Source organism: Nicotiana sylvestris, chromosome 3, assembly GCF_000393655.2.
Source record: "Nicotiana sylvestris chromosome 3, ASM39365v2, whole genome shotgun sequence".
Taxonomy (NCBI): Eukaryota; Viridiplantae; Streptophyta; class Magnoliopsida; order Solanales; family Solanaceae; genus Nicotiana; species Nicotiana sylvestris.
Window position 1 is genome coordinate 210,617,944 of NC_091059.1, and position 11,056 is coordinate 210,628,999.

At 30.9% G+C, this 11,056-nt stretch overlaps 1 long non-coding RNA gene across 1 annotated transcript; it reads left to right on the forward strand.

The window, feature by feature from the left end:
- The first annotated feature begins 6,181 nt into the window (after window positions 1–6,181).
- LOC104231746 (uncharacterized) lies at window positions 6,182–7,453 on the forward strand. Its single transcript, XR_712165.2, has 2 exons — window positions 6,182–6,988; window positions 7,144–7,453. It is a non-coding gene; the product is annotated as an uncharacterized lncRNA (long non-coding RNA).
- Window positions 7,454–11,056: the final 3,603 nt, after the last annotated feature.

The following is an 11,056-nucleotide window of genomic DNA, read 5'->3' on the forward strand; positions in this document are numbered from 1 at the left end:
TGTGTATATTATTATTGTTTTGATTTATTAAAAGGCGAGATTCTTTCGTGGGTCAATATGCCTGGTAAATTGGATAATAATAATATACATTGGCGAAGTAATAGTTAGTTGATGGAATCCATGTCTCGGTTTAGAGATTGATGATATACCTTTATGAAAGCTTATAAGTTTGCATGTGTAAACCCGGCCGGTGAATTTTGTATCCGACACATGAAATAAGTTAAGCGAAAGTCTAAAGGAAATAATCAATAAATTAAATCGTCAGTAATTTAATTTACTTGATTAGTATCTGAATTTTAATATGGGGAGTTAAATAAGATTTAATGGATGAATTTCGAAATTGGATAAGGAGTGCAATTACGAATTTTTAGTGGAATAATTCGTAATTAATTATGGTAGATATTAATTTCGAAAATTAGAAATTAATTCCATAATTGAAGCCTTGTTAATTAAATTCTGTGGTCCCTACTGTGCCTAAATAATAGGAAATAAAGGAATCCTTTTTCTGGTGGAAAAGAAAACCTAACAGGTTTTGGAAAAGGGTCTTAACCCTTAAAACTTGTGCTATAAATACATAAGGTTTTCCACCTAGAGGGATGAGTACATGGTGGCTGAAATTTTCAGCCAAGTTTTCCTAGAAATTTCGCCCACACGAAATTGCTATTTTCGGGTATTATTTGGGTAACACAGTAGAAGACCGTGGAACGTTCGAGGATCACGATTGTGCGGGTGATGGAGATTCCATTGAGAAGTTATGGAACTGAAGGCTCACGTGGTAGAAGAGATATGTTCACGCTTCAAGAGGTAACCCGTGAAATCCCGTTTATGCTAGTTGTCTAAATTACATGTGATTTTGATACTGGGATTGCTTCCGCTGCATATAATAATCCATCAATTGGTATCAGAGCTCACTCACATCTAATTAGATAACTAAGTTTTTCATGAAACAAGAATATGGTGTTTATGTGCATTTTTTGAATTACATATATATGTGGTTTTCTGAAAAACTGCACTGCTGTTTTGTGAATTAACTGTGCATAATTTATGGATTATTCTTATAATCATGAGATATATGTTTTCTTATTGATATTTGATTGAGATTATCTAAATTTTTTGGGGTAAACCCTAGAAAACGCAAAACCTGTTTTTGACCGAATAGCCGGAATTTTCGGAGGTCAGCGAACTTGACGAACTCCGATTGAGCTGAAATTTGGTGGGTCCATCGGAAACGCCGTGATGAGAAAAACTCACTGCTTTTGCAGTGAATCATGGTATTTTTCGGCGTTTTGGGGTCGTTTGGACTGTGTGTTGGAAGTTTTTCTATTTTCTGAAAATTATTTCTTAATAATTTTAATTCTTTTTTAATTCAATGGTGTTGGGGATGACTCCCCATGGTCCCCATGATTAAATACTAGTCATATAATAGGTTTACACATTGACTATTAGCAAATAAACGTGTTGTTGTATTAAATTCAATAATAGAGGTGTAAGATTTTATTGACTAGGTCTTACAAGGTATAATTCATATTGTGTAATGATATAATTATTTTGTAAGAAAGTAAAATTCTCTATTTGATATCCTGGATGACTAATGATTGGAGCGTTTGGCATGTTTGTGCATAAAAAATTTCTCAAATTTAAGTTTATATTTTCATGCCCTACGTGATTACTAGTTTGGATTTTCGATGAAGAATTTTGTTCTCTGATTGGAGGTTCTAATTAAGTGAAATATGACGGTATGTTGTATGAGTTTTATAATGTTGGTATGACTTTTAAGCTATGGTCTACCATAAAATAATTTTATGAGCTAAATATATATTCACTTGTAAATTGAGAATTTTATGAGTAATAAATAGTTACCACTGAAGTGGTTTGTTTATTTGAACTCATGAAAAATTCTTAGTAAATTTGTACATGTGAAATTATATCTATTCATGGATTGAGCATTATGATTAATAAGTAGGATCCACAAAATGGTCTATTTATTTGAGTCATTGAAATATGTTTAATATACCATGTGAAAATTATCCTTGAGAAATCTACATTAATGGTGGAGGTTCATAACTAGAAAAAGAGTATTTATCTTTGGGTACTAGTGAAACTAACTCCACCCATGAGAAGAGATATTGGGGTTTTCACTGAACGGGAGAAAATATAATATCTCAGGTTCTTATGTATTTAATAAAAGGATAATTTATTGCAAAAGGAGATATTATATATCCTAGAAATAGGAAGAAAATAATATATGCCTTCAGCTCATAGTGTAATTATAAGGAGAATGGAAATCAATATCATATTTATTTTAATTCATGAAACTACTTAAAACGGTTATTCTCCGAGTTTGGTTACAGGCTAGTGGTCATGAATTTGACGGACTCCGATTAACCTGAAACTTGGTGGGTTCATCGAAAACGATCTAGTGAAAAAAAAAACTCATTGCTATGCAGTGAATCATGTTTTTTTTGGCATTTTGAGGTCGTTTAGATGGGTTTTCAAGCAGTTTATTAAATTGAATTTGTTATAAATATGAAAAATTATTCTTTATATATCGGCTATATTTGTGTTAAATCTGAAACATGATGATTTAACTTGATATGATATATAGCAAGAATGCAAATCACATGGATTTAATCCTGACTACGCCAAAAAAAAATTATTCGAATTTGGTCTAGTTTTTGGCGATCATGAATTTCACGATCTCCGAATGACCTGAAATTCGGTAGGATCATTGGAAACGATCATTTAAGAAGAACTCACTGCTATGCAGTGAATCACATCGTATTTTGACGATTTGGGATCGTTTAGGTGAGTTTTTTGGAGGTTTGACGGATTAAAATGTGATTTACATACGAAAAGTCATTCTTTCTATCATTTTATATGTCTAATCTGGAACATGATAACACATGTTGATTTGACATGAATTGGTATATGATAAAAAAAATGTAGGTCATATTTTAAATTCTTAAAAAAATGCTTAAAATGATAATTTTCCAAATTTGGTCGCAATTTTTGATTGATATGAAATTTGGTAGATTTATCAGAAATAGTCCAGTCAACAATAATCACCACTATACAGTGTGAAATATTAATTTTAGTATTTTAAGACTGTTTAAATGGGTATTGAGCATTTTTTTTAATATAGAACTTAATCCTCAGAGAAAAGTTCGCGGTTGTGATAAAGTGGTGATGGGAATAAACCCCTATGGTCTTCATTTTTTTATTTATAGTGAGATAATAAATTTATGCGTTGACATTAGGTCTTCCTCCATATCGGATAAATTTATTATGAACTCACTGGCTATAGTTACTAGTTATTGATAACCAGTATTAACTCTCCATCTGAGCTTAAAGGGTTGAATCAATTTTGTAACTACAATACAATCATGATTAAGTGGTGATAGAAATATATTTCTATGGTCTTCCACTATTAATTTCAAGTGAGTAATAAATTTATGCGTTGACTTTAGGTCTTCCTCCATATCGGATAAATTTATTGTAAGCTCACTAGGTGAAATACTAGTAATTGATATCGTGTACTTACTCTCCATCTGAGTATACATGTTGGATCAATGAAACTAGAGCTATTAAAAATGATGTTCACTTGACTTAAATTAACAGTATACTCTCCATCTGAGTTGGGTCTGTTTTAATTATTGGAGTGAATAATCTGGCATTGCATATGTATGTTGCATGAGTAGTTCTTTCCCATCGAAATTGCTATTCAAGATGCATGACATATATGTGTAGTGTGTTTTAAAATTTTTGTATTAAAAAGTTATATACAATTGACTGAAAATAATAGTATGCTCTCCATCTGAGTTGGTTCTATTTATTTTTGGATTGTATAATTCTTGCATTATATAATATACTTTGCATGAATAATTCTTTTCCCATCGAAATTTATTATTCCAGATGCATGTATGTATATAAATATTGAATGCAGTCTGAATTTTACTATTCAGTGTTTTGACTTATTATGATCTATTTAATATTTTTATCTCAACTCCACAATGATTTTATGCAATTTGTCGTATTACTTGTTAAAATTTTCTTTTAGTGATAAGGCATTAATTTTAAGGATGCAATATATGTACTTTTGTTAGAAGGAATTTAATTCCGGTTTCTGGGCAAAATAAGAGATGGATATTTGTTTTATTTTTCGAATAACTCTTGAGTTATTGAGCTTAATAAACACTTTATCTCTTGTGGTACATGAATGCATGACCTTGTTATTATATATTGATGTCTCTCCTGAACAGAACAATATTAGTCTACCTCATAAGAGAATATGTTCTTCAAAATTGAGTAAAACTTATCTGTGCACTTTTATCTAAGTCATATTAATCTGGATAGGATTTCAAGTTGGTCAAGTATGGACCTTAAGGTTCATTGAAAGTAGAGGCACTACCAACTTGTGGATCCTGTTTGGAAGGAAATTTGACTAAAAGATGTTTCCCTTTAAAAGGAAATAAAACTAGTGATAAGCTAGAATGAATCCTTTCTGATTTGTATGGTTAAATGAACATACTCGTAAGAGATAGATTTTGAGTATTTTATGACGTTCATAAATGATTACTCAAAATATTAATATATTTATTTGATGCACTGTAAGTCTTAATGAATTAAGTAATTCAAGGTTTTTAAGACTTGAAATAGAGAAGCACCAAAGAAATATATTAAGTTACTACAATTTGATTGTAGTGGCGAGCATCTCTCTAAAGAGTTTTTTAGTTACATATCAGAATAGGGATTACATCTCAATTGACTACACCGTAAACTCCATAATAGAGTCGTGTAGTAGAAAGAAGAAATAAGTCTCTTTTGGATATGGATAGACTAATGACGTGTTATTCAGATTTGCCTTATTTATTTTTGGAATATTTCCTGGAAACTTCAAATTACATTCTGAATTTAGTTCCTTCTAAGCTAGTACCTGGGACATCTATAGAACTGTGGACTGAATGTAAGCTTGGTCTGTGGCATGTTCAGATATAGGATTATCCCGCATATGTGCTGAAAGGGAAAGCAGATATGTAAGTTGGAACTAAGGATGGATAGGTGCATGTTTATCGAATATCCAAGAAAACGAATGAAGCTTTATTTTATTGTCCTAAAGAAAATAAGGCAATTGTTAAAACAAATGCATTTTTCTAGATAAGGACTGTTTAATAAAACATGTTCCTAGAAGTAAACTATTTTTACAGGAACTGGGCAAAGAAATAACTAGATGTTCAAGAACATCAAAACCCACACGTCAGAATTGACGTTCCATTGCATTTAAGTAGTGGGAGAACGTTAATAGACATAATATGCCTTTATCGAGTGGGAGTGATGTTTGAACATTGAACACTATAGTAAGAAGTCACTAATATTTCAATGTCGTGAGGTAACGAAGGTAATATTAGTGGTACTTCGTCTTAGTGGGAGAAAGCTAAAGAAAATTATAGTTCGGTGTTCATTCTTGGGATAGTTTCGGTAACAGGATCTCTGAAGAGTTTAATACCAAACTAGATAATTACGACAAAGTACTACTGGACAAATATTGCATCAGATATAACTTGGCAAGATTCTTTAACAAAACCTTATTTGGTGAAGACTTTTAATAGTCATGTAAAAGAATGCCTGAGAAAGTTGTAGATGCATGGTTATGAGTCTAAGTGGGAGATTGTTGGGGCATATACTATTAACCATGCATTTGGATATAGTATATTCTAATAATTATCATGGTTAAAAGTCTAAGTGGGAGATTGTTGGGATATATACTATTAACCATGAGTTTGGTTTAGATATAGTATTTATTATGAAATAATTGTTTATTCAGTTTTAATAAAGTTTTAAATAGATCATATAATAGTCTGTGTCCTTTGCTTATATAGTAGATGATTTAGTGTATAGAGTTTAGCTTATACACGGAAGATTAAATCATCGGTTCTTATAAGTATAAAGTTTGAGTTCACAATCTAATGATGGAATTGGACAAACCATCAGGAATGATTGTAGCACAAGATTAAATATAATTAATCTTGATTATGGGAATGGTTTAATTCCAACTTCTTGTGCTAGTACATTTTGTATGTATTGAACGGACCAGGTAGAGATAAGTATTTTATACTGACTTAATAAAATAAACTCTCTAGCCATTAAATGTACTTATACTCTTAATCTTGATATAATTATTATTAGCTGTGTATATTATTATTGTTTTGATTTATTAAAAGGCGAGATTCTTTCGTGGGTCAATATGCCTGGTAAATTGGATAATAATAATATACATTGGCGAAGTAATAGTTAGTTGATGGAATCCATGTCTCGGTTTAGAGATTGATGATATACCTTTATGAAAGCTTATAAGTTTGCATGTGTAAACCCGGCCGGTGGATTTTGTATCCGACACATGAAATAAGTTAAGCGAAAGTCTAAAGGAAATAATCAATAAATTAAATCGTCAGTAATTTAATTTACTTGATTAGTATCTGAATTTTAATATGGGGAGTTAAATAAGATTTAATGGATGAATTTCGAAATTGGATAAGGAGTGCAATTACGAATTTTTAGTGGAATAATTCGTAATTAATTATGGTAGATATTAATTTCGAAAATTAGAAATTAATTCCATAATTGAAGCCTTGTTAATTAAATTCTGTGGTCCCTACTGTGCCTAAATAATAGGAAATAAAGGAATCCTTTTTCTGGTGGAAAAGAAAACCTAACAGGTTTTGGAAAAGGGTCTTAACCCTTAAAACTTGTGCTATAAATACATAAGGTTTTCCACCTAGAGGGATGAGTACATGGTGGCTGAAATTTTCAGCCAAGTTTTCCTAGAAATTTCGCCCACACGAAATTGCTATTTTCGGGTATTATTTGGGTAACACAGTAGAAGACCGTGGAACGTTCGAGGATCACGATTGTGCGGGTGATGGAGATTCCATTGAGAAGTTATGGAACTGAAGGCTCACGTGGTAGAAGAGATATGTTCACGCTTCAAGAGGTAACCCGTGAAATCCCGTTTATGCTAGTTGTCTAAATTACATGTGATTTTGATACTGGGATTGCTTCCGCTGCATATAATAATCCATCATTTATATATATATATATATATATATGGTTTAATTATATATACTACTATATATATTGTGGATCCAGGTGTAAAATGGAATTTTGCTACAAATGTGGAGGAACATGGAGCGAAAAGCATTGGAGCTGCCAGACTCGTTAATGATATTGGATTGCCTCTTCATGCTAACCAGATGCTACGCTGGATATATATATAGAGAGAGAGTTTGTTGTCCGAATAAGGAGGAAAACCATATCGCTTTTTATGCTATTTTGTTGGTACAAAATATTATGTCGTTAATTTGGTGTGCCATCCAAGTTGTATTATTACATAGTACATATTGGACGAACTTACAAAGCATTCATTTCTTGTGCTCTTGTAATTAATATGCTTGCTTAAGTTGGTGACCAAAATGTAATGAGGCTTTTATTTCTTTTTCTTTGTTGTCAAAAGTTATGGGATTACTTTTAAATAGGGGTGTACAAAGGAAACCGACAAATCGCACCAATCCAATAATCCGAGTCAAAGCGATAAAAAAAACCCGATTATGGTTTGGTATTGGAAAAAAAAACCCGACCATAATTGGTTTGATTTGGTTTTAACTAAAGAAAGCCAAACTGAAACCAAACCAACCCGACATTATATATATAGAAATTTTAGATATATTTAATATATAAATATATTTATTGTGATGTAATTTATAAATATTTCTTAAAGAATTTCATAAATATTATAAATATTTAAATTAAATAATGCTAACAAAAGCCCAAATCAAAATCAAATCAATACTAATGCTAACAAAGGACATTCAATTCAATAGTCAATACTACGAACGGGTATGTATTGAATATCTATTTTTGTTTTACAATAATTTAGATTTAAATGCATAACCAATTTTTATCTTTTCTTTAGCATTTAGTCATGTAATTAATACTCCCTTATTAGTCTACTTACTTTAGCATGACTTAGTACTTTTAGATTATATTTATTTTTATTATGATTTTTTAATTAACATTTATATTACATAATTTTATTGTCTTTATTGTTGAATATTTTAGGATAATGTCATGACACATCTCATATTTTGTATTATTTTCTTGAAAAATACTTTATATAGTTGTATCTTACTAGGATTAAAGAAATATTTTGAGCACAAGTTATATGTTTTGTTCTACAAAGATTATACCGGAAAAAAATCTGAATAACCCGAAAAAAACCGAGATTGAAAAACCCGAGTTTTATTGGTTTGGTTTGGTCTTTAGATTTAATAACCCGACACAATTAATTTGGCTTGATAATCATAAAATCCGAACCAACCCGACATATGTACACCCCTACTTTTAAAGCTATGGAACTTTTATTTCTGTCTTCGTTGTCAAAAGCTAATTACTCCGACGTACAGAATAGAAGGCGATCAACAAAATTCAATGTGAAACTAATTGAACCGGTCACATGAATTATTTATGTCATTTTGCCTACCATTTTATTTAGGTGGGCATGTTTCAATTAATGAATTGAATTCCATATCCAAATGATATATTCATCATATATAACTAAAATATTATCGTTAATTTATGGCAACTCGATCTCCTTTTTTACTGCAGCTTGAAGTTGATTATATTTAGGAACTAATTATATAAGTAGAGTTTAAGTTATACATTAAAAGTAAATGATTAAATTTTAGAAATTCCAGCTTTAAGCAATCATTTTATAATAACCGATTGGAAAAGTAAATACTTCCGTAGATCAGTATATTCGTGGATTTGTCAAAATTTAGATATAACAATAGATCAATACAATATACTAGATACTAGATATAGTAATGACTGATAACTAGTACAATAAGTTAAAGGCTTGATGAATCTATAAATATCTATAAATGAGGGCCATTAAGAGATGATGTGGCACTTCCCATTGACCAAAAAATATATTTATCTAAATTCTCAAGTTTTTGGCTTTTCCCTTTATTTTTAATACAATACTCAATTATTATTAATCCAAAAATAGTTGATCTTCAATTGTAGGACTAAGATAAATTGCACCGTTTCAAAATTAACCGAAAGTCATCCATTTCAAACCAAAATCTCCAAGTCTTCATTTCATCCAAACGCTTAAAATACTTAATTGCATCTCTTTAGCAAAACAAAAGCAGCCTTTCAAAATTATGTAGGCATCTAACAAGCCACCGTGTCTCTTCGGAATCCACGTCTAGAATCATCTTTCAGAAAACTAGTTCCTCATATGCCTGTTTCTCCTCACTATTTCATCATCTCTCTCTGCATTTGTCTATCCTACAAAGATTATAACACGACTTTCAGTGATTCTCTTCTGCATTATACTAATAATTAAATCTTACTTCTCTATTTATGCATAATTTAGTACGGAATTAAACCATTCATGATGAGATGAACTTTCAATTTCTCAATACGTTGCATTGAAACAAACAAGTTTGACATATTTTTACTGTTCTTTTATTAAATTGTAAACGTAAGTGGCAAAATATAGATAGTTATGGTACTCTCTAATTCTATTAGTGCATAATAATATTCTTTTCTATTTTTTTGTCACCTTGACTTCATTTCATGGTAGGTTCATATTTTTTCGTAATCATAATCTTTAAAAGTAGGCTTCACAAAAACTCATAGTAGTATCTTTTTCCTCCTTTTGTTTCTTTCTTCCCTTCATTTTTCTCTTTTGGATTTAATAGTAGGGGTGGCAACATTGTTCAAAGAAAACAGTTAATCATCCATATTATTCATTAAAAAATGGGTTGGATAATGAACTATTTAAAAATGGGTCAAATATGGATAAGAATCATATTATCCATTTAGAAAATAGATAACCAATGGATAACCAATGGGTCTAACTTTCACATTTGTAAAGCCTCAAATTGGGGGTTCCTCAAGTTAGGGAGACTAAAAATTCTCCCAAAAGTGATCATATATAAGAAGTCATGGACCCATATTATTCGTCGGTTAACCTATTTTTTATTCATATTAAATATGGGTCGGGTCAGATAATTTACCCATTTTTTTCATTACCCGTTTTCGACCTGAACCATATCCGACCCGACCCGCCCGTTTGCCACTCCTATTTAAAGCTATAGTAAATTTATCAGGTACTCGATAGAGCTTGTTTGACCAAGTTGTCAAAAACTGCTTCTTTTGAGAAGTACTTTTCAAAAAAATATATTTTTGTAAAGTAAAAGTTTGTGTATGATCGATTCATTTGAGAAATACTTTTTACAATATTTGATAACCAAATTCTGTTTGGCCAATCCTTTCAAAAAGTACTTTTGAGTATCAAATTACCAAATAACGACTTTCTATTTCTTTTATATATATGAAAAGTTAAAAAATCATCATGTAATAATCAAGAAATTACAATGATCCAATAAATTCAAAAAAATTGAACGAGAAGATATGAGGTGAAAGTCTCATGTACGATTCAGTAGAGTGGCATTAAGGGTAACTTATTTGTCAACTTTTCACTATCACTCCAGAAAAATCGAACTCGGCCTTGCGTAAAATTGTCAGAGTATGATTAACCTCCAGATTTGAAATCACTATTTATATACCTTGTATTAGCCATAATTTACAAGAACATTTTGTATATCAATATTCAATTTACAATTAATATTATTTAAACGTGTAATGACCCAAAAGGTCATCACTTGTTTTAGAAATGAATTCTGCATTCCGAGGCCTTAAAAACCTCTTTCGGCATCACCTCAATTTGCGTGCGCAGTCTGGGCGCATAGCCGGAAAACCATTATGTGAAAATCTGTGAAAAATGATGAATTTTGACTTTAAAATTGATTTAAGTTGACTTCGGTCAATATTTTGGGTAAACGGACGCGTGATTTGACGATCCCTAAAGGTCCATGGAAAATTATGGGACTTGGGCGTATGCGCGGAATCGAATTCCGGTGTCCCAAGCCCGAGAAATGCATTTTTAAAAGAAAATTATTTTCTAAAATTATTTATGAGTTTTGGAAATGAA